The following is a 24,406-nucleotide window of genomic DNA, read 5'->3' on the forward strand; positions in this document are numbered from 1 at the left end:
TTGCTGGTTGCAGGGTTCTGACTTCTTTGGCTCCATTTTCTTTGGCCCGGCACCTATCACAAATTGATCTCAACAACCCTCTTTTGTTTTGCTTCTTTTATTTTTGTCTGATGGAAATTAAAAAAACCCACCAACAACAAAACCTTCCAGTCTACAAATCCCACCTCACAGAAGAGTCTGAAGCTTCTGAGCTTCTGTCAAATGTTGGAGCTAGGACATTTTTAAATTTTCTAAGTAAGGTAAAAGTTCTTGTTCTTTTAATCTGTGTATTTATTCATTTCCTCCAGTGCAGGAAATGGAAGGGAATTGCCTTAACTGTCTAGGGAGACTGGAGAGAGGGGTGAAACCTGTTGCAAAGGTAGCAGTGTACATCCAAGGAGCACAGGAAGGGAAGTGGGACTTTAGTTGTCCACCTCTTGGACCAAAATTTGAGAGATTCAGTTTTGGTTCCCAGTTCTGCCTCAGATGTACTATGTGACCTTTGACAAGTCACTTAATTACTGTGTGCCTCACTAAACTAGAAGTAATAATTCTTCCTTTGTCTCATCTGGTTATATTTGTAACGTCTTTGGGCCTGAGAAATTACATTTGTATGTGGGGGTGTACAGGACTGACAATAGAGCTCTGTTCTATTGGTGGTTGTAAGATGAACACAAGTGAACGATTCCCCCACGAAGGAGGGACGGCACCATGATCTCACGTGTGCAGAAGCGCTCAGCCACCTATGGGGGAAAGCACTTTGCAGTAAGTGGCTTAGTACTGTAGGCTTCTTCTGCAGCTGATTGACCTCGATTATTTTCTGAGGAAAGTTATAGTACGTGGCCCACCGGATAGTCACCGGGGTGGTTTGTACCTTGACTTTGAGTTGCTAGCACCACACATGGCAGAGAACGAGGTCTGGATGCAGTGTGTTTGGTAGGGACTGAAATGCTTTGCTTTTCTGGACTGTTGTCTGTGACCAAGGGCTGAGGTCTGTGGGTGGCTGTGGCATTTGAGGCAGGCGTCATTGCTTGTGCTCGTGATTCACCTGAGCTCTCGTACTGCTCAGTAGGGAATATTCATTTCCTTTTGAAACTCTTCTCAGGGCAAAGAGACTTCACCAAGTGAAGGGAGTCCATCAAATTCACACTGTCTTCATCTGAGACCATCTCCAAATCAAAGAACCTGACTTCTCTCCTGGCTTTGTACACTGGAATGGACCTTGAAGCCTGTGACTTCTCAATACAAGGTACTGGCTTTTGTTCTGTGATCAAACTGTCTGCTCTGAAGTAGGACTAGAGAGAGTGATTTTGACTCTCCAGAGCCTCCATTACAGTTCCTGGGAAATCTCTAGCATATAAAGTTTAGAAGAGCTGCTGGTAGTCATTGGTTTGGGTGGTAAGTGCATGACAGGGTGTTGGTTTCTTTTGGGCTGGCTTACCCCTGACATCACTGTCCGTTTCTGCACAGACGTATGCACCCAGCTGACACAGCAAAGCGCTGGTTTGAAGAGCTCCCTCTCTTAGCCTCCTTCTTCCTAATGAGCTGGTGTGCAGTATTAACAATTAGCTAAAACAGTATGCCAGAACAGGCTAGCATGGGAGTCCCCTGGGTAAGTATTGTGTGGGACAGTTTCTGATTGACTTGCTTCACAAAAGAAGAGGAGTTTGAGGATGTCTGTGGTCACGGTGGGAAACTCAGAATGGTTGTGAGGGGGTGGAACTCTGTGTTTCTAAAAGCCATTTTACTTTCTTCACCGCTTGGCTTCTGTCACAGCTTCTCTACAAAGAAAGGTATGGCACAACATGGCCTAGAAGAACACAGATGTAGGATAACAGCAGTGGGATAATGCATTTCTTCTCGGTGGTTTGGGGATTTGGGAGGTACCTGATGGCACCGCCATACTGCTGCAGATAGAAGGGGCTGAGGATCCTCTGTGTGTCTGGACTTTGTGTGATGTTGTGTCTGCTCTGTAGAGGGCAGAGGTTTTCTCAGGAGGTGTCTCCATACTGTGTTGGCACCATTAAATGGTAATGATGCCTGAATGAAGATCAGCAACCTGAAGTGCTTGTGGGGATTGTGTATCACCATGTTCCTCTGTCTTTCGCTGCTGTACCAGAAATGATAGCAGTGTATCCAAAGCTGTTGTGAGTCACAGGTACACCTCAGAGCTGAACTAGAAGGGTCAGGGTGGAGGGACTGTATTGGCATAGCAAGAGGGAAGATGAGAAAAGTCACAGGGCTGAGATGTTGCTCTTGGGGCTTCAGCTATCCTGTCCATCCTTGGCTGTGTGTGGCATGGGGGAATTTACTCATGTTCTGAGTGCCCTACCTTAAAGAGCAACAGCCGTGATCCTCTAAGGCTCAGTGGGGCTTAGTGCTTGCCACGTGTTAAAAGCCCACAGACCTGAATGCTTTCAGTAACCCTGCCAGTAAATACAGTACGTTACAGGATGGGATATGAGTGAACTGTGCCTTCCCACACCTTCCTAGTGCTGAAACTCCTCCAGGGTCTGGCATGCTTTATTTGGAAAGCTTGGTTTTGAACTACCTATGTAGGGAACTCTGGCCTTTATCCCTGTATGAGCTGCTCTGGTGCCTGTGTCCCCTTTTAGAGCAGTGGCACATGCCTTCACAGGCCTCCAGAGGCAGGCGAGCTTCCCAAATTGGAGCTCTGCCCAAGGGAATAGGGTAGTGGAACATGAAGAGCCTTCAGGTTTTACCAAATAAAATACAAATTCTCATGTTTGATTGCAGCAGGTGAATTTTCTGCCAAACATCCTTATGTGCCTCTCCAGAGAGACCCAACATCCAGGGGGAAAAGCTCTGCTGAGGCAGCTGCTGCGTAGGTTCTGGGTCCATTTTTCCATCAGAGGGAGCTTTTCCTGTGACCCTTCTCACAGGTTTCTGCTGGTGTGGCCTCTGGTTTTGAAAACCCTGCATATCCATCTGACATGGACCTGGGATGGGCAGGACCTCTGAGACAAGAAGGCAAGAGGAGGAGACTGATTAAGTACCAAAGTGAACCTGAAAGTTCAGGTTCTTGCAGGTCCGCAATCCTTTTCGATGTTTGCCTTCTCCTCCTAGTGCCTGCTGGGTGCATTGCCTGTACAGTGTCCTTCAGGGGCTGTTTTCTGAGGGACAAAAGCTCATTAGAGACAATACAAATATTTCCCTTGACTCCAGCAATTTTCTGAGGTCCCCCTAGTTCTACAAGCATCACTTCAGTGCAGGAGATGCGTTCAGCCTTTCAGGCATGTGGCTTTGTGATCGCTCATGCTCTGGACTAGAAATCCCCATGTTCCAGTCTTCAGCCCTGGAGCAAGTTGTATGGCTTCTGCTTTCAAAACAGGGTCAATTTTACTTTGGGCTACAGAGGCTGTTTGCATGTTCTCCAGAGCCCATCCCTAGGCTGTGATTGCTTTTTCACTTATAAGCACAAGCTGGCTGTTTAGTCCTAGAGCTGTAAGGGTTGGAGGGAGTTCTCTTGTCAGTTGATGAAGGGAGGCCTTTTACAGGAGGGAAAAAAGCTAAAAAAAAAAAAAAGTGGGAAAAGGATTGGAAATACCTGCTCTGTTTGTCTTTGACTTTGCAAAATATTTCCCCCTTGCTTCGATCCTAAAGTAAACCTAAATTTGGGAGTTAACTTGGGCAGACTGCGTTATTTTTACTAGGATCCTTGGGATCACCCCATAGGCACAACTGCTCGGGGAGCGAGGTGGGAACCCTGCCTTCTGCAGAACTGCAGCTGGCCCAGCCCAGCCAGCTCTGACGGCTCAGATCCTGAGCTGGGCTGGGGAATATGAAACAGCCTTGCAAAATCATTGTGGAAATTTACCCGCCTGTGTATGAAATCAACTTGCCTGCCTTTGCCAGGAGGAGTTTAACTTGCCCATTAAAATATACATCTATTTATGTATTACTTGTTCTGTGAGAGAAAATTTTCCCAGGCAGTTACAAAACTCAGTCTAGACTGTAACGTGTGGCATCTGGTGGTAACATGCCATATACATATATCTGAATACAGTATCTACTGTATCACCCTGGTTGGGAGTTAATAGCACGTATCTGGATTATAGCGAGGTCTTTCCGTTTACAGCACGCTCTCACTGGATAAAAGTTTGGCCCGGTTCCTGCCTGCACTGGTCTGAATGGGGCTCTACTCTGCCTGCTTCCATCCAGCTAAAGCAAGGCAGGCATTTCCATACTGCCTGTTCTGACCTGTGGTCCCTCGGTCCACCTAGGCTGGAGGCAACAGTTCTCGGGCAGAGCTCTTCCGATAGGGCTGAGTTGAGGAGAGGGAAGATGTTAAAAGCCTGTCTGGGATAAGAGCAGGGTTGTCACATCCATCTGCTCAGGCCCTGACGAGCAGCTGATCCATATTGTTAACATATTGCCTGCCATATGGGCTAGCTCAGCTCTCCAGGAACGCTTGGGAGACCTGACCTCTAGTGTGACAAGATGTGAGCATGAAGGACGGGTTGACAACAGCCCTTGGGTCTCAGAGTGTGAAACCGTGTTGCAGCCACTTCCGCAGCCTTCCCCTGCGCTCACTCGTGCACTGTCTCTGCCGGCCTCTCTCCCTCTCTTCTCTCTCTCTGAGGGTTTTTTCCTGCCTTCCCTGTTTTCCGCATCCCTGGTCTGCGCTAGATCAATGACCTTCACTCATAACCAGACTGGACAGTTCTGACTCCCTCCCCCGGGCCTTCGATCAGATGTTTGGTTGGCAGCTGTGGAAAGCTGAATGGGGGGAAGTCAAAGCAGGGGAGAGAGGATCGTGTGCTCGGCAGGCCTTATAGCTGTCCTCATATCTGGTGTGGGACTGAAGCCTGACCCGCTAAGGTAGGTAAGCAGGCATCTCCTGCTCACTTGGGTAATGGCAGATGCTAACATAGCCTCCTCGTAGTGGGCTGAGTTCAGCAGTGGGACTTAAGCAGGTTGAAATGGCTCAGAGGTTCGGGGAAGGGCCCTGATGCAAGTTTGAGGAGGCTCTTGAGAGACACAGAATAATTTAGTTTCAAACTAAAGGTAGGCACAGCCCAAAGCCCTTTCAGAAGCCCTGCTATGCCCAGCAGCTACTGATTTGGCACCTACAGCTGTCCACGTGAGGGGGAATAGTTGTCTGAGGTGCAAAAACTGAAGAGGTTTTCTGGCAATGAGGAATTCAGCTGAGCAGGATCCCTCCCAGGTGTTGAAGGAGTCCTGAGTACAGAGCCTGTGGTTCAGCGAGGTACAGGCACAGAGCTCGTGTGTATGGGTATGTGGAGCAGCTTAGTCCTAAAGAAGCCCAGTGCATACACGAAGGCCAACAGTTGCCTGGGTGGCTGTCACACAGGAGACCAGCCCGCCTCAAAAAGCTCGGATGGAAAAAGGATGTTCAGTACTGGAGGAGATTGGACTGGGCCTAGGCCTTCATGGGTTCAGACTTTGCTTTCCCTGCCACCTTCAGTTATTTTTCTGACTTGATGGTATTCTCAGCCTCCTAGTGCCATTGCAGATGAAGGTGGCCTTCTCTTTCCTAAGGCTTCTGTCTTCACACTTGAACTTTGTGGAGGTTAAATCCTGGCACTATTAAAGCAAGCATGAGTTTTGCCGTAAACCTCAGTGGAGTCAGGATTTCAGCCTTGGCTCCTCAGAAGAGGATCAGGATGTTTCCCAATCTTTCTTACCCATCAACTCTGTCAGACCTGCAGGCATGACTTATTTGTCTTCTAGTTTCCCCAAGTAAGGGCTGCCTTTTTTAAAAATGTCCTGTGAAAGTCATTATCCTCAAAGAAATCTGTGATTTCACCCTACTGCTCTTCATAAATGTTTTAGACCACTTTAGGTGTTTTTATCGCTCTCCTTCCCCATATACCTGCAGTTTCAATGAGCATTAGTAGTGTTTATTTGTAGAGAGGAGCCCACTGAAGTATTGCAAAATAAAACACAGTGATGAGTCGTGGTTTATTTACTCAAGCTTCACTGATGTAACAAACCTGATTTTATGCTAATAATGACTCAGAAGCAGTGTTGGGAGGAGAAGCCAGATCTCCTGATTCCTTTAACCATCTGACAGTATTTCTTCCTGTCCTTACTAGATCGGACAGCAGTTCTCTCAGCTGGGATGCAGGCAGCAATTCTGTGGCACCCCGATGAAACAGCTAGCTAAAAGAAAAGGTCAATAGTGCTCTGCCAGTTCGCAGGGTTCCACTAAACATTTAGGAATGCATTCAGCTCTGGTAGGCACTGGATGTGGGGCCGTCTGTCTGTCCGTCAGGCAGCTGTCCAGCGGCAGCCGATCTGCCTGCTGGAGTTCCTCGAGGAAAACTGGCTGGAAAGCACTTGGAACAATCAGTGCTAAGTATGCACATGAGTGTTGAAGAGAAATGTATGTTCAAAATGTAGTTCTTAGAAATCTGTTGATAAAAACAAAAAATGTGAAAAATGAACAAATACTGTAAAGTGAATGTGATCTGTTCTCTGATGTCTTCTAATGGGGGCTCATTCCAGAGCTGGTGCTCAGCGCATGGGGCAGTACTGGAGGTGAGGCTTATCTCACTACTTGAGCTGAATATGGAATGACTGCTTTAGCATGTTGCCTCTGACAAATTATGTATTAATACTGGGGTGGGTTTTTTTTGTTATTACTGCAGTTATATATTAACCATTAAGAGCCACAGGTAAGCCATCTGCTGATGTGAAGCAGCAGAGCTGCATTTTCAGCCAGCAGAACTACCCTGAATTTTGCCAGGGCAGTTTACAATCTGTCCCAGTGTCTTTCGTGTGATTCTTGCTGAGTTTGTCTTAGCTGTACATTAATAGAACATACAAGAGAAAAGAGGAGAGGACAAACTAAGGTGAGTTTGAAAGTAAAATGAGCAAACAATATTGCTAGCCTTGTCCTTTCAAAAGTCAAAAGCTACTCCCCTCCTCCCCCCAATTATAAGACTTAATAATACCGAGGTTTCTATGTGTTTAGGATTCACACAGATCACATTTCAGGTTGCTGTGCCCTGCTAGTGGGAGAGCAGAGGGATCAGAGGGAGAGATAGCACTATACACACATTTTTGTACAAAACAAAATTCTTATGTAACTTGCAAGATTTCAGGCTTTAAGAAAAACATGAAGCATTGCAAGGTTGACAGGATTTGGCACATGGGAGCAATTCCTACTTGATTACCATGTCCCTGAAGTTTGCTGACCTAGAGAACAGCCTGCTCAGGAGCCTGGTTGCCATCCTCCCTTGTCAGGGCTAGCTACCACAGGAGCTGAAGTCAGTTGCCCTGAAGGCCAGGGATGTTTTGGTAGGCTTATTTGATAGACCCAGGGCCGTTTAGCAATGGAGTAGTGCAGATCCTACCTGAGCTGGTCCCATATGGCATGAGGCAGAGGGGGTTTGTCCTCTCTGACGTCTGACCTTCGAGGAACCTTTGAGGAAGTGGACATCCTTAATCCCTGAAGCAGTTGGGGGTGAAGGTGGAGAGGTGTCCTGGGGGTGGAGTGAGGAGAGCTTCTTGACATCTTCTACTGTAGCAGCACAGTGCTGCTGCCTGCTCTGCCTCTTCCCTGAGGCAGCTGGGCTCTGGCTTTCCCCGCAAGAAGCTCCTGCCTTTGCACATAAGACTGCTGTATCCCTGGCTTCCCCAGCTCAGAGGGAGCTGCTGGACACGAGGGGTGCTTCCGCCACCCCTCCCTGGCTTCCCAGCGCTCCTACCCTGGGGGTGCCCAGCCAGGGGGAAGGTGCAGTTACCCTCCCCCAAAAGCGACTGCCCAGGCAGGGCCAGGGTCAGGGACCATTCCAGGTGCATGCGGAGAGCACTGAGCTTTTGGCCCAAACTTTGAAAATCCACACAATGTTCCCCTGGCAGAGCTGCCTCTCGCCCCTTTCCTGGCTTCAGAGAGAGGTGAAGGTTTTTCCCAGGACCCCACCAAATCAGTCACCTAGCAGCTTTTGGGCTTGCTCTTTGAACCCTGCCACGCTAGCTATTCTCCCTTTATCCTGTTCTCTTCTACCCACTTCTTGCTCATTCCCCTGTGCTGCTTTTTACGGGTTTGCCAGAACGGAGACAAGATTTTTCTTTCCCTTGTTTGCTCCACTCCATTACTCCCATCTGTTCATCCAGGCCCTTAGTCCCTTTGTTTTTCAGAGTTGCGTAAATTTGGGCTCTCTGCTTTCTGGGATGCTCTTCTGGACAAGGCTGGTGTGGGAAGGAGGTCTGGTTCATAGGCCAGCACAAGGGGTGGGGGAAATGTGCCTCTTCAAATTAATCAGAATTTTCTCCTCCAGAAATGCTAATGGGGGAAAAGCAATTAAAGCAGCCTGTTTTTTATTAAGTAATCTGTGTTAAGAGCTTGTAATGAAGTTTAGTGCCGTTGTGACTCGATATTTCAGCTTCATCGGTTTGAGTCAAAACAATCCAAAGTGGGATGGGAGCGTGGAGGTGAGCTGCTCCCCAGCATTGCTCGTGCTGACTCTCGTTCCAGCTGGCTCTTGCAGACTTTCCACAATAATGTGTATGAGACCACTCACTCTTTATCCTGCCAGAAAGGCAGCACTGCATAAGAAAGGGGGCTTTCAAATCTGCACGCACAAACTGGATGGTTTCTTCTCATTTAAAGTACCTGTTCTCAAAGCGGGGATGACCGTGGCCCCTTGGAACAGCCCTTGCCTTGTTCCTTGGGGTAGTTGCAAATAGCCAAGTTTTCTGCAGGGAGCAGTGAGTGGACAAGGGACTGCAGAGGGGATGTGGCAGTAAGGGGCGGAGAGACCAAGTGATTCATGCCTCGGAACAGGTTCCTAAAGCTTTTCCAACATCTGGAAAAGTTTTACCTGCCACAGGGCAAGGGTGGGGATGGTGCCTGCCTTTTCTGTTCTTTGTGCTCCCCTCTGAGCAGCAAAGTCCTGTGACCAGGGTGGCAAACTGCTGGGGGTTGTGAGCAGCTATGGAAGTAGCCTGTCTCCTCCTCCTCTCCTTCCTCCCACCCCAGGAGAAGGCAAGAGAAAAAAGGGACAATGTCCCTTTAAACAACTACATGCCAAGCCTCTGCCGTCCTGTTTTATCTGAAGTCCAACCGCATGTTGTTCCAGGGCCGATCCGCTTTAGCTAATTAATAATCTGACAGGAGCCACCCAAGGGATTAGCTGCTGAGACGAGCTAGACCAAACCCCCAGCAAATGAGCCCCGCACTCCCTGGGGACTCGGAGGTGACTTTGGGGGGCAGGGGGCTGCACCACATGCAGAAGGGTGTTGAGGCCCTGAAGGGGATTTATGGCATCTGGGAGGGTGAAGGGGGAGGCGAGGGGTTACAATTTATGAGATGTAAACTAATAAATCAGTTAGTTGAGGAGGGGAAAGGGGGAGCACCAAATTAAAAGATAACGCCTTAAAGGAGCAGTGTAAATTGATGGAGCTCCTTGTGGCAGGGGACACCAGGAGAGTTCCCAGTGCAGACCAGTTGTAGCTTCCTCAGCACTGGCTGCCTGGGAGAGAGGAAGAGGGAGACTGCAAAGCAAAATAAAAAAGGGTGTTGATGGGGATTGAGAGGAAGAGAGATGCATCTTTGCACAGTTTATGCAAGCAGATGATGGGTTGGCTTTTGTGGCAGAAGCAGCAACATGAAGGAGGGCACGAGGCCACATCTTTTGATCACAGACAGGGGCTCTGGGTGGTTGTAGTGTCCCTGGCCTGGGAGGGGTTGGTGGGTAAGGGGGTGCATGGTCATCCTCTGCACTTCCCTTTGATTGGGCTTCCAGCCTTGTAGGGAACTCTTTGGTTCCTTACTTGTCAAATGAGATTAGTGGAGTGGATCAACTTGGAGCAAGATAAGTTACTATTAGGAGAGCTGTCTGAAGACAGAGTGTGATATATTTTCTTCTCCAAATTTGCCTCTTCAGTGACTCTTCAGGCTGTGACAGGGTTTGGAGTTTGCTCCTGAGGCAAGTGTTTGGTTTTGTTCTGGAGGCTTGCAGAGGTCTGGAACTTCCTGGTGGTGAAGGTCCATCTCAGATTCTCTTCTGATTTTGGGAGCTGTGTGCCTGCTGGGTAGAGTAGTGGCCTTAGGCATAAGTTTTTCCCTGCCTCGTCCACTGACCCGTCCCAAAGCTGTTCTGCCTGTTGCCTTTCCATACCAGTCTCTTCTTACGCCTTGAAACCTCTCCTGGTCTGAGGTTCATTCTGAGAGCATGCCCAGGCCTCAGCTCTCTCTAGAGGCTCCTCTAATGCAAATGGTAATGCAAGACGGGATTTCCAAAAGCCTTCTTAGGGAGATTTGTAATCCCTGCCCCATGACGGTGCTAGACACAAGCTAATGGAGAGGGACCTGTACGAGCTCTCTCTGCAGACCCAGAGCAAGCCTCTAAACCCTTGCCAAAGGCCAAGCTTTTGATGTTGTTGCCTGCAAGGGCAGGAGACTCCTTTGTTTTCTCCATCCCCACCAACCTCAGCAGATCCAGGGCAGCATGGCCCCTTCCCTCTGCAGGGCTGGGGAGGGAGGCCAGGGCTGGGGAGCAGCGGGCGGTCCCGGGAGCCAGGCGAGCTCCTCCTGCTCCACCCCACCCCACCCCGCAGCACCCCGTGGCCTGAAGCAAGCACAAGCCCCTGCGGCCAGCCCTGCATGAGCCACAAGCAGCTCTTGGGGGGTCGCTGGGGAACGCCTCTTTGCTGAAGGGGTCTTGGGCTCATGTGGGAGCTGCCCTGGGGGAGCTTAAGGCAGAGCCTGCAGATCACTCTTCCAGTGGGGCAACTGCATTAAGCAAACAAAACTCATCTGACTTCTTCTTCTACATATTTCCATCTAGAGAGCTACCTTGTAGCTTGCAGGGTCCCCAGCACAGACACGTTGGGCTGGGGCTGCTTGTTGTTGTGATTTCAAAAAGCAGGGAGTTAAGAGGGAGCAGTCCTGTGCCTTGCTGGAGCCGAACTGTGATGCTGAGCCACCTTCCTTTCTGGGCGGCTTTGGTGGGCGCTACCTTGGGCCTGGGCTGCCAGAGTGGTCTGGAGCCACTGGAAACCTCTCTCTGCCCTCCTACCATCCCATCCCATCCCATCCCATCCCATCCCATCCCATCCCATCCCATCCCATGGCACCCCTCCTCATCCTGCTGTGCTTATGCAGTCTTGTGGTGGGAGTGTGTGGGGAGGCTCTTCCGGAGGCTGGGCTGGCAGTCGCGCCGTCGCAGCCTCTCACACACACAGCCGTGGTTTGGCCTCCCTCCTGCAAAGCTGCCAGTGGCCCACGCTGCCTCCTGACCAACATCATTAGTGCGGGTATTTATATTTCATTAACAACATTAAGCCAAAATGGTATTAAAAGCAACACCAATGATAAATAGCTTATTAATAAACAGGGAACCGGCTGCACCACGCGCAAATTCAATCCCTTCCTAAACGTGTCTCTACCACTAAAACCAGCCATTTAACTCCTGCTATCCTGGAGAAAATTGAAGGATGCTTTGGGGGAGGATGGGAATCAGATAAAAGCAGGTGCTGGGGGGACAGAGTGTCATGCAGTTTGGTTCTTACTAAGGCAGCTGACTGGGGTGGTAAGAAAGGTTTGTATCTCTCGAAGTGCCACTGTATTTCCACTACTGAGTGGGAAGCATTTGGTTTTGTGTTTCTAGTGTAATTTTGATTGTGTTAAAACAGCAGTAGTATAGAGAGCATGAAACAAAAAAGCAGAGAGATTTAAGATCCAAGTGAGTTTCTACCTTTGATTTTACCATCCTCTGCCATGTTTCCCCTACACACTCTCACACACCTCTCCCTGGCTTGTGCAGTACCACCCGCAACAGACACCAGCACAAAATCTGTTGTCTGCACTGAGCCCAGGCTCTGCCAGTGATCTCTGAGGACATCCAGCCCTGTCCTCATTCCTTCCTGTGTGTTTATTCTAGGGATTAAGAATGTTAAAAATGTGGCTTTTCTTGTAAGCTTGTCAATCAGTTTATTATTTTTATTTTTTGTTTTTGTTTGCCCCCAACTCCTTATTCTCTGAAATGACTTCCCATGCTCCTGCCCCACCCTAAGTACAAAGGCTCTTTTATTGCTCTTCCTGCTCCTTCTTTCAGCACTAAATTAATTGCCTCAGAAACTTGGATGACTTTGGAGTCGGAGGCTCCCCCTCAAACCACCTCTGGCTTTCTCAGAGGAGAGGTTCCCCTCTCCAAACACAGCTCGTGCACTTTCCCAGCGGGGAGGACGTGGTGCAGGGCTTTGCCATGCTCGATCACGCTCCTGCCACACAGCACAAGCTGCTGCCTCCTTTGCCTCCAGACGCGCTCCCCTGCTCCCAGAGCATGCGGGTCCCCTGCTCTCCCACATCCAGTGTATGGGCAGCAGCACGTGCAACCTGCACCCAGCACCCCATGTGCGTTATCTCCAGAGGCAGCAGCGGCAGGTCCTGGGCATGCTCCTGGCCCCCGCTGCCTGCGTAGGCATGCTTTGCATGCAGCTCCCCAAAACTGGGCAGCTCTCCAGTTGGTCATGCTCATCTGTATTGCTCTTCCTGCATGCACCTTGCTGGCTTAGGCTGCAGCGACTGCAGGTTTAAGACAGTCACTTTGTGGTCTCCCTGCTGTGGATTGGTTTGCTCATCTTTCAGCTTGCATCATGCAAGGGCTTTACATGAAGAACGAGATCTCTTCCCTAGCCTGACCATGCCTGAATGTCAGATCTCACTTGTAAACAGTGCAGCATTAAGCATAATTTTCTGCACTTGTTCCTAGGCACAGTGGTGGTCCTGAATTTAGGATTTGAGGTGCAATTGGAATCTTTCTGCTTCTTCCTCTTCTAGTCCTTAGGTCCTCCTGTTACAGGCTGGGCACAGATTGGACAGGAGGGGAGCTCAAGAAGATTGCAGAGCTGGCTGGACTCATCTCCATGACTTGTATCTTGCATGTGATGGAGAGCAGCTTCACCAGAAAGGGTGTTTTATCATTTGTTTGCATGCCAGTGTGGGCGGTATCATGGATTGCATGTCTCCTGGTTACCTGAACTGCAAATTGTTTGTCCTGACAGAGTCATGTAAGAGAGGAAACTCATCAGAACCTGCCTGTTCCAGGCCCAGCTGATTGTCACAGCATCTGTCCCTTACTCACATGAGCATTAAGATACTCAGATATTCAGAGCAGGGAGGGGAGGGGGAGAGAAGGGAGAGAAACCAGGCATCAAGATAATCATGATTTCCCCAGAGCCATGTAGGGAACTCAGAGGCTGATATCCAGCAGCATCTCTTCCGTCTCACTCTTGCCACAGCATTAAGGATAAACAAAAAAACCCTGGTGCTGCTTTACATTCTCTGGTCCCCAGCCCTCATCCTGGGGCATCCCTTCCTGCAGGGAGCTTGGCAGGAGGGTCAGGAGGGAGAATTGGCCGTACTCACACCCTTTCTTCTGGGGGCTTGGAAGGGCTCAGGGAGTGGGGGATGCAGCCTGGGAGTTGGCTGTAGCACTGGATGAACGTTTTGTCTGTAGATGGACAGAGAACACAGAGGGGACCCAGCAGCTCGGGAGCTGCCTCATTGTAGGCAGTAGAGGTTCCTACAGCCGGCAGAAAGAGGGAATGGATCGGACAGCAATACCCTGCACGGCTACTAACTGTGAGTTGGTGAGGGGAGGAAAAGCCTTTGAGCGTTTCATCCTGAAGTCATTCCTGGAAATATTCCTGAGGGAGCTTTGTTAAACTCTCCTGTCCACTGGAAAGACCACCCCTGCCCCATGACAGCTGCTATCGTATGAGGATGATGCCCCGGCTTCTTATGACTGAAGGTGATAGAAGTGACTTCCCCCTTACTGTGCTTCCTTTTCATACTTTTAAAAGAACCTCTGTTGCATGTAAATTACTGTTGCCTGCCAGAGCTCAGGCTTTCTCTTCTTTGGATAACCAAACAAGGATGGAAGGTCTTGAGCCCTGCTTTTCACTGTGGAGAAGACTAGCTCCTGTGTAAGAGACTCTTAGGTGAAGGGACATAAGCTTCCCCCATCTGCTGAGGCATATGTTTCATAGGAAGTTCATACATGCTCCTGGGAGGACCCTCTCTGCCAGTTAGGAAGGAGATTGTTGTGGAAGCTGTCTCATGTCAGCTCTTTGACAGAGGGATAGGAGCCATGTCCTGTTTTGTACCCTGACAGCATGGGAACAGGTAGACCTGACCTGGCGTTGTGTCTCAGAAGGGTGGCTTCTCAGAGGACATGCAGCCGTGCTGCAGGGGAGGAGACCGTGTGTACCCAGCTCCCAAAATACTGCACCTAGCGCCTACCCCTAGCAATTCTGCAAACTCCATGAGCTGCCTGTTCCACTGCAGCTCTCTGTATGGAGCGTCTTCCCTTGAAAGGAATTTTAATCAAACTTGACTGAGGAGTGCTGAAAAACATGAGGAAGTAATTAGAAATATGAATTTACAGCCTGCTGGAGTACCTCCCTCTCTTTCTCTTTCTCTCTCCATAACGCCTGTGTTCACCCGTGCTTCCTACCTTAACCAGTCTCATTCTTCAAGCCCTCCTCCACTTCACCACTTCTGTCCAAACTCGGTGTGTCAGATTTGTGACCCTCAGTGCTGCCTCAGATAGAAAAGGTAGAGCTAGTTCTGGGGAAGGCTGTGGCCCTCACTTTCCTCTGCAAGGCAGTAATAAGCCAGCGGGAGGACAGTCCCAGGAGGAAGTTGCAGGTTCCCTGAAGGAAATTGGCTGGAACAGCCTCCCTGATTGTGATTTCCCAGCTAGATAGGCCCCAGGGGAGGGGGTAGGCTGGAACAATGTGGAATCAGTCTGGAAATTAGGATGGGCTGGATGCTTCTTCCATAAGGTGTTATTTTCTCATATATGCTGTTCTTGAGGGTCTTTTATTTGTTTTTCATGCATGAAACCATTAGTCTGGGAAGGCTCTGGGCTTGGATGACTGCAGGATCCATAACCAGCTCCTAGGGATGGTCACATACTCCAGTGCTGTTCACAGGTCACACACTCCAGTGCCATTGGCTCTTGCTCCCTGATTCCAACTTGTGTGTCCTTCTCCTTTTCTCCCATGCGTGCAAACGGTGAGTCTGTGCATTGCCTGTACACAACGGAGAGCTGTCGGCTGTCTGCTCAATGCACACCAGAGATTTTAAGCCCTCCACAGAAGGGAGAGTGAGGAGAATTGCGTGGGTGAGACTCCAAACCCAGTCCAGTTGCCTTGGGCAGGAATTAAGGGGCAAGGTGTGAACTGTGTGTGGGGGATAGCAGAAGAGCTAAAACACTCAGGCACTTCTCTCGTCTTTGCTTTCTTCTTGAAGCAGTAGAAGGAATGGTTGGCAAGTTACTGGGAACCTGGGAATGTCACTGTTTAGGCAGTTGCCAGCTTGTGTGGGGATTAGACAGAGCTCTGAATTTGTTGGTGGAATTTAGCAGAAATGGGTAAATTTGTCTGGATGGTCCTTCAGAGCATTAAAGAACAAGCTCCTGCTAACCTGTAGCTTTTTTCTTTTTTTTTTTTTTTTGTTTGTTTGTTTTGTTTTTTGAGGGTTAGGCCCCAGGGGCAATTTATTTTCCTTGGCCCTAAAGGGGCCAGAGAGCCAGCTGTCTCAATGCAAATAGGAGGAGGCATTCCCTGGGTCTCCGGCAGGCATCTGGTGTGGGGTTGAACGGAAGGGTCTGAAGTCCCTGGGGTTAGTAGGTGACTGACTTACATCTGAGTTTCACTGGCTGGGGCTCTCATCTTCTGGACAGTAAAAAGAAACCAACCCCAAATGCTTTTCCCAAATCTGCTATCAAAGAGGCTGCTACTGTGGCCTTACCCTGGGCTGTTTGGTGATGAAGGAGAGAAGGGGGAGTAGTGTAAGTACTCCCTTGGGATCCCCTCTTAACACTCTCATTTTCCTGTAACCACTTTGGGTTTTTGGCTAATTAAAGACTCTGAGCAGTTTTCAGCCTGTGGGGTTTCTTTTATTTGGTTCCTCAGCAATTAACTTTTTTACTGAACAAAGTTTTGATTGAGCTGGGTAGGATCTGGGGCCCATGTCTTGGTTTAAAGATTCAGGTTCTTTCTCTGTAGTCCTGTGAATCCATGCCCTTTCCTATCCCACCTGTGGCCCAGCACCACCTTCTCTTTCTCCACTGATAATTCCTTTCAGTGCTGTTGACTGCTTTTGTGCTTTCTTCTCCGCCTTCACTCTCACCAAGCCCCTTCTTCTGAGGAGGAGAGGACAACCCAGAAGCCTTTTGCCCCATCTTCAGTGGGCCAGGTGCCCTCTTTGTTCCAAGTTGCAGAGGCTTTCCTCTGCGCAGTGGTTTTCCCATGACATAGTCCCAACGGGCTGGGAAGAACCAGAGCTGCAGGACAAGCCTGTCTGTGAGCAGCCATGCCCATTCTGCTCCGGGGTCTCAGGGTGTTTGTGGGCTTAGTTCCCTCCTTGCCTCATGCCTCAGCCCTTTCCTCAGCGCATCCCTCGCCTTCCTCACGTTGAGAAGGACCCTGGCCTCCTGTCTTCCCTTCGTGGTCCATGGGGCCGCGGCTGCCCAGGCGGGAGCTTGGGTGTCCACATGCCTGAATCAGCTGGCCCAGGTCCCATCTGCAGCAGGGGCCCCGCAGCGCCTCCGTGTTAGCCGAGAGCCTGTGCTCTGCTCTTAGAGCTGGTGCTTGCCCTCGCCTCTCAGGGACTCCTCTTTGGATGACCAAGGTCATAAACCTCCCCACCCAGCAGGAGGCACCGGCCTCCCCTCCTGAAGGGCCTGAGCCTCTCTTGAGCTCCTTGCCGACTGTCTTGGCACAGCTGAAAGCACCTGACTTGCACCACGCTCTGCACCGGCTCCTCCATCCCCTTCCCCACGGAGTAAAAGGACGGCTGGCCTTCTCCCACTCGGTTTGGAAACGCTTTGCCCAGCTGTTTTGGAGTCCTGCAACCCGCTGAGCTCCTGCCAGACATTTGCACGAGGTAACAAGTGTTGGATGTATTTGTTGTTCTGAGGGTTGGGGCTTTTTTTTGTTGTTGTTTTCCCCGAGAGCTGTTTCCTTTGCTGTTGTGTGGCGGTGTAGGCAGCTGTCCCTTTCAATAAGGAGTGTCAGCACCAAAGTGCCGCCCCATCCTCGGGCTGGTTTCACCCTCCCTTGCCCCCCCCCCAGCCCGTTCCCTGTGGTGAGTGTGCCCACGCCGCTGGGGCGGGCAAGCGCACACGAGCTTTGGCTTGCTGGGCGAGCGCACCTGCAGCGCGGGCACGCGCAGGCCTGGCGGGGTGTGCCGGCACGGCCGTGCACGTTCCCCTTGGCACGGGCTGAGCCGTGGGGGTGCGTGCCACCCTGCTTCCCATCCGTCCACCCGGCCGTCCTCTCCCATCCGTCATGTCTGGCCGCACACAGGCTCGTGTGCCTGCACGCTCTGCGCGAGGCACTCTTACCCTCCACATGCAGCAGCAGCTCTTCAGCATGCAGAAATCTGTGCAAACTTTTTTTTTTTTAAAGGGAAAATGACAGCTGTTTGCTTCCCTTCCCCCCCCCCTCCAATAAAGGCAAATGCAACACAAATTAACCCCCCAACCTACCCTGTGTGCATGCACCAAACTTTCTGTCATCTGTAGAAAATACCCAACCTCATCCCCAAATGCTGCAGGTCTGAGACAGTTGGAGTGCAGGAGGGAGAAAAACCGTGGTTTCCAAGGACTGATTAGATGGCATGCCAAGTGTATTAAATTTTGCAGACATTTTAACAGCAATATGCTAGATAGTTGGGTGTCCCCTGAGGCTGCTGGATTTTTTATATCCTTCACAGAAGGTCAAAGCCCTCTTCTGCCTGCCCCCCTCCCTCTCTCTCTGCTCTCTCTCTCTCTCTTTCTCTTTCATTTGGTGTCCCTTTCTCTCTCTGTCACCATCCCTCTTTCCCTTTTTCGCTCGCTCTCTTTTTGGTGCACTTTATCCTTCTCTTTTGCTCTGTGCATATAAAATAAAATATCAGTCATTTGTGAGTTCCATGGTGAGTGGAAACTCTTGCATTCCCTGTGGTCTCCTCACACAGAGATGGGTATGCTGGGGCTTTCCCCTCTCTTTTCTGCACTTTGTTTTGGGGAAAATATGTTTTCCTCCCTTCACTCCCCAAACATCAGTTCTCTCCCCCCTTTTTTATTTTTGTAGCAAAAAAAAAGGCAGGAAAAGAATCCATCTGGCATATGAATAATTGAAATGGCTCAACTCTGTTCCTGTTGCTGTTGTTCGCTCTCAGTTCTTCCTCCCCCGCCCCAACCATAGCATCCCCCCCGGGGTATGGGAGTCAGAGGTAAGGATGTATTGATTCATTTGAGGGAGGAGGTATGGGGGGGGTCAGCACAGAGCTTGTACCATTTCTCCAGAGTTTTGTCCTGAGGACAGTGTGTGCTTTGAGGGGTGCAGGGGCTGGGTGCTCTTTCTGGTGTCCGTGTGAGGCCTCTCCTGTGCGGTGTTGCCTGTCTGGCCCCAGGAGCCATTCCCCAGGAGCCAGACTCTCAGCATTTGCCAGCGATACCGCCGGCCTCTCCTGCAGGCTCTGGCTGCCAGGACGTGCCCCTTGTAAGTGGTGAGAGGTTTTGCTCTCCCCACAGCATCTTCCTCTCTGCCTGCTCGCTCCTGTGCCTCGGAGACTGCCGTCTGATCCGCGCTCCTCCGCGGCAGAGCTGCGCAGGGTGGGGGCCTGCAGTGCTGGCCCTCCCCGCAGCGCTCTGCCGCTCTCTCCACCTGCCCAGCAGAGCCAGCCTGCTCCCGCTGGTCCGTGCTGGGGATCCCAGCGCTGATCCCTCGCCCACGGCACTAGGACGGAGCTGCTGAGGGAGCAGTGTAAGGCTCTGCTTGCCTCGCACCTTGCTCCCTGCTGGGTGAGCGCTGTGAGTGAGCTTACGGGTTAAACTTTTTAGGACACGTGTAGCAGTCTAAAAAAAATACCTCCCTCCTTCTGACTTAGTCCAGACTCTCCAGTGCTTGCACGGTTTCTCCGGCTTGGCCCCAAAATGCCCAACCTGCTGCCTTTTCAGTTTCAAAGTGCCTGAGCCAGCCAAGGTACCCATGCACCTGGCATCAAGAGCGCAGCTTTTGCTGTCTCTTTAAAACCATTTAGAGTAAAAACAAAGAACTTTAGTGCATTAATTCTGGATGAAGATGGGTCTCCAGATGACAGCCTGATCCATATTCTTCCCCACAAGGCAACTTCCATTTTCCTCCTCCCTATCGCCTCCTGCCCAGTCTCTCCTTCCCCTCCCTGTCTGTCTGTCTGTCATTTTCCCCATTCTTTAGAAAGGAAAAGCTGACTTAAGGTGTTGAACCTTTAAATACACACATTGAATTCCTTTTTTCTGTAGTTAGTAGACTGCCTCTGATGAGTTGTATGTTTTGAAGAAGGCATTTGCTGTGTGTATTTGTGATTATACTTGGCAGGCGTTTGGTGTGCGTGGTGTGTGTTTGGGGGATGTTTGTGTATTGTTGGGGAGGAGTTTATATTTAGGCTCTGTTTTTTGTGGTTTGGGTAGGTAATGTATGTATGGGTGAGATGTGTGTGTTTATCAAGCTGTTTGTGTGTGTTTTTATTCTGTTTTGGTGTTTGTTGTGTGGGCATATGTCTGTATAGTGTGTGTGGATGTAGATTTGTGTATGTTTTTCCTTGTGTGAGGCCAGTGTAGGAGTTTGGGCTTGAGTCATAAGGATTTTGTGTGTGTTTTAGGATACATACTCTGTGTATTACGTGTGAGTTTTGTATGTAGTGTTTGTGATGTTTACTAATTTTATTAATTCTGGTGTTTGGAGGGATGGGCTTTGGTGAGTCTTGAGTGTGTTTGGAGTGTGTTTTTCGTGAATCTGCATTTACAAAATTACAAGAACAGCACTGAAGAGATGTTAGAAAAGCGATTGAGGAAGAGAGCCTGCTGGAAAATTCAGAGGTGCAAGCATCTCATTAATAGCATTACTGGAGTGGTAGGTGTTCAGGGCCAGGAAAATTCCTACAAGCTGAGAGAGAATTTATTCTTTTTTTTTTTTTTTTAATCTTTATTTTAAAAATCTAGGAAAAAGGAGAAAAATCAAAAATATTTCAGATGGCATTCAAGTTAGGTTCATTTATATATATGTAGATACATAGGTCTTTTTATATAAAAAGACTCCTACTCAGGATATAAAAGTTGCATGTAAAATCTTTGGTAACCCAGCACTTGGTACAAATAATGAGATATTTATATCTAATAAAACTGGTTTGATGGGGAAATCACTCTCTTCTGTGCAGATTTCCATTTGAAGACAAGTTTCGGTGCCTGTGTTTGTTTTTTCTGACAGCAAAACCTGGGGTTTGGCACCAACAAAACATATTCCCTGTAAATATCTAAATATCTGTTGTCTGCCATAAACATTCAGAGATGTGCCCAATCATGTCAGAGGAGCCTATTTATCCACTTTGTGCTTTCATGTTACTTACAGTGTGCTTTGTGGAGAGGAGAAACACACAGCAAACTGTAAGCAAACAGACAATTACTGTCCCTGGGACAAAGCAGCAGCGTCCGTCGTACAGGCTGTGCATCACAGGGGCTAGGTGGGGGCTCTAGGGCACACTGTGCTCACGGAGCCCTGTACTGAGGGCAGCCAGAGACCCTGCAACACTCAGGCAAACACCGACGATGGGCAGAGACCTCGAGTTGCGCCGGTGGGTTGGAATGCACAGGGTGCACCCGGCGTCTCTGCGTCCAGCCTCGTGCAAGGCGGACTGTCGGCCGCTTTGCTGTAGCTCCTGGAGGCGATGGGTCCCCGATTAGCTTGTTGCTGTCCAGGTTAGATAAAGAAATGTGTTTTACTGGAGCTGCCAGGTGAGCTGCCACCTTGGCACGACAGCGGAAGGGGATGGCGAGTGGTTTGGCAGCAGGGTCCCTGTCGGTAGAGCAGCCGCCTGGCTGGCACGGCGAGAGCTGGAGCAGACGGGTTGATTTTCCCCAGTCTTATCCAGGAAGAACTGCGTCATGCAGCCAGTTGCTTGTTCTGTCTATCGATCATTGTTAACACAGTTTTCACTTGAAAGTGCTGTGCTCTGGGCAGTTGGAAGGACGTTCAGCAAGGAGCTGAATGGTAGGGGCTCCTGCTCTGTGCAGGGACAGGATTCTCATCCTTGCCCAAGCTGTATAAATCCCTGAGCAACAGTACCATTATCCTGGGGGGGAGGCTTTGATCTTGATTTACTCTAGTGTTGCTGCAGAAAGAGTCTGGCCCACTGCCTTGTGGAGGAGGTAAAATTACCACAGATAAAACCCAGTCAGCAGAGTGGAGTCTGGCTGCTTTTGTTCTCCGAACAGGCCTTGTGGCACTAGTTGTGCAAAGCTGGGGGAAGGGGCCGTGCAGCAGGTACGGCTGGGTGAGGAGCAATTTCCTGCTTCTCAATTAAAATACGGGTATAAATAGGTTTAAAGTTGCTTTGGGTTAAATGGAGGCAACCGTTTAGATTTTGCACTATTTTGAACCTTAGATTTTAAAATAAAATGAAATGACGGTTGTAGGTGAAAAGTTGGTAAGTGCAAAAACTTTTCATTTAGAAAACAGTCAAATACTTGAAGAAAAATGGTGTTTCTGTAAACGAACAACTATCTAGAATTACTTTGGATTTGTGAAAAGTCTGACCATTACTTCATTTACGTTTTTCATCTGAAAAAGTTTTGGTAAAAAACATGATTCTGCTTGAGTGGAAAGATTTGTATTTAAAATATTTTATAAAAAAGATGAGTCATAGTTTATTTTCCTGTAGACTTTCACAGCATTGCTAACATAATCTAGCATTGCATCTGTTGGTTTGTGGAGGTTTTTGTTCATTTAACTAAGCTAGGCATATTTTGAAAAGGCTGGGAAGACTTAACACTGGAATTGGAGACTTCTTAGGCACCAGGAGGCCTGGAGATCCCATGGCAGTAGTGTCAGTTTTTAGCGCCATTACAGCCCTGCCGTGTACCAGGCTTTAATTACAGCTCCCACAGCCCCTGGTCAGGATGTGTCCCTCCCATCAAGTCAGGATGATGTGTGCATTGCTCCCTAGTGCTTTTCCACACCTGTCCCTCAGAAAAGTGAGTGTAACCCAACACTCGATAACATCTTTATGGATGTGACGGGCTTCGTTCTCCACCGGGTTTATTCTGTTTGAGGTGGGGGGGAGACTATGAGTGAGAGCAGGGTAGCTATACCATCAGTTTTAATAGCTCCTTTTAAAAAATAGAAGAAATTAATTCACAGTCCTCCCAGAAGAAGAACGAGATCTTAGTAATTGGCACCTGGAAATGTCAGTCAGATTTCCCCTCCTTGTCTCTAGCACGTTGATGGTGTGTTTGCTGCTGGATGTGACTTTAACAAAAAGTTAAAAAAATTAAAAAATAAATAAAATAAATTTAAAAAAGCCCTTCCTTCATGCATATGGAGTTTTTGGGGAAAAAAAAAAAAGGTATTTTAATGCTTTCTATTAAATTGGGACTAAAAGTGGTGTCTTAATTTGCATTCATTAGCATATTTGCATATAGATCACTGAAATGGTGGAAGAGGAGAAGAGCCTATAAATGAAAATTCTTTTAAAGGCGCAGGCATCCTTTTATTTATTTTCAGTCTCTCTCTCCTTTGCAAACCTCTGCTTGACCACTAGCTGCATGGAGTTTGCTTCGTGCAGCGGGACGCAGATGGGAAGGAGGCTCTACGGGCAAAGGTGCTTTGTGGTGGACAAGTTCAGGTTTGGGTGCCTGTGGCCAGCTCCAGGCGTCGAGGCCAGGCTGCGGGGAGGAAGCTGTGGTCCCTGCGTGGCAGCGATAGGGCAGGCACCAGCACGCAGGGTGCTACGGGTCTCTGTTGCCAAACCCTCCACTTTTATCTCCACATCTGCCAGGGACCTCCTGCCTGAGGAGAGCAGAGTGCCCGGCTGGAGATTTTGTAGAGTGAAGGGTTGGGCCATGCAGGTCCAGTGCGTTTTGAAAGAGAATGTGTGGTTCCTTAGTCAGACAGAAAAGATGCGCTCATGATTCGGACCAGTCCCCTGGAAATCTGTCACTTGGGTTTTAATTCTTTGCTCTGCTCTCACATACTTTCCCATATAGTCTCTCCTGCAAAAAGATCACTTTTCCCATCCTAAAACAGGGGGAAAAGCATTTATAATTTTCCCCAGGCTTTGCACTGACTTGCTTGTAGTCAATTATAATAGTAATAGGAACAGTTATTCTTTTTTTAATAAATTTCCCAATTGTATTTCTCTGTGATGCAAGGTGCCTTACAACTACGTACTTTCACACTGTGGTTCTTGTCTTACGTGATGTGCTGGCTGGCTGTTGTAAAAAGTACTTTGAGTGGTTCCCAAGTGTTTGTTCCAGGCTCCAGGTGTTTGTAAGTTACCCTATAGATGGATCAGCTAATTGGGATAAAGACTGTAGTAAAGATAGATAAATCAATAATGAGAAACATTCCTTCCTATGGAGTTGAAAACTGGGATGGAAAGGGGGACTGGAAACATTCAGTGGGGTCTGGCATGCCCAAGGTGTGTAACACGACAGAAATTGAGAGTAGAAGAGCTTTTCCCAAGACAAAGGTACGGTGGGGACAGTTGGGTGTTCACGTCAAATTCCCAAGCATGGAGGAGAAATGAAGGCAGAGAGAAGACAGTCCACTGGGAGAGAAATGGGAATTCAGGCCACAGTTTACGCTGACCCAAGTTGTTCTTAGCAGCTGCAGTTTGATCCTGGCTACAAAGCTCATTTAATAAGATTCTCGGCCATGTCGCAGGAGGTAATTCAGCTGGGCAGAAGCATGCCAGGGTGCTGGGCTTGGCTCAGAGGGCTCTGGGCTTGGCTCTGGGGACAGAGCTCTCCTCCATGGCGAGAACCCCCCAAGGGAACTGGCCAGATGTGCTCCCCCTCTTGCCCACCCACGGGTATCCCATGCATCAGAGTGAAGCAATGGGATGGTGGAGTTAAGCTGGAGTGGAGAAACAGAACGGCCAAAGGACTGAGAGTGTTTGGTCCGTCCTGTTGCCCAGTGCTGGCATTCAAGCCTTGGCTTTGGGTTAGTTGTGTTTGGGGAAGGGAAGGAGAAGGCAGACTGAGTAGACAGGAGCGTCCGTGACCCGTGTGGGGCTCTGCTCTGTCCCCACTGCTGCTTCCATTGCCTCTCGCAGCACCCTTGGGCAGACAAAATCCCCCTCAGCTGTTGGAAGGCAGGGGGTGCCTGAGAGTGCTCTGAGGTGTCCTTTAGGCTCGAGGCAGTTTTACTTATGCTGGGCAGCCCCAGCATCCCAGCGCTTGCGTCTCGGGAAGCCTATTGACACAAAAAGGGGAGGGCGGCCGGGGAGAGGCTCCCCCCAACGGGGCAGGCGCCTGTTGGCCGCGGGTGCGGTTCCCTGGCCCACGCGGAGGTGAATGGGATCGGTGCGGGGAGGGCTGGGGGACGGGGGAGCCGGCGCTCCACCGCTAATGAAAATCGGAAACCGATTGAACAGCACAAGGTGCCCAGGCAGCAGGTT

General features: G+C 49.4%; 1 protein-coding gene across 1 annotated transcript in view; it reads left to right on the forward strand.

The window, feature by feature from the left end:
* The first annotated feature begins 797 nt into the window (after positions 1–797).
* The window catches only part of CASZ1 (castor zinc finger 1), a 167,558-nt gene continuing 143,949 nt past the window's right edge, over positions 798–24,406 (forward strand). Inside the window, exons 1-2 of the mRNA XM_026862864.1 lie at positions 798–895; positions 1,085–1,228. The gene's annotated coding sequence lies outside the window, so the exon portion shown is untranslated. The remainder of the gene's footprint in view (positions 896–1,084; positions 1,229–24,406) is intronic.

The sequence above is a fragment of the Athene cunicularia genome (genome assembly GCF_003259725.1).
Source record: "Athene cunicularia isolate RWA chromosome 21 unlocalized genomic scaffold, athCun1 chr21_part1, whole genome shotgun sequence".
Taxonomy (NCBI): Eukaryota; Metazoa; Chordata; class Aves; order Strigiformes; family Strigidae; genus Athene; species Athene cunicularia.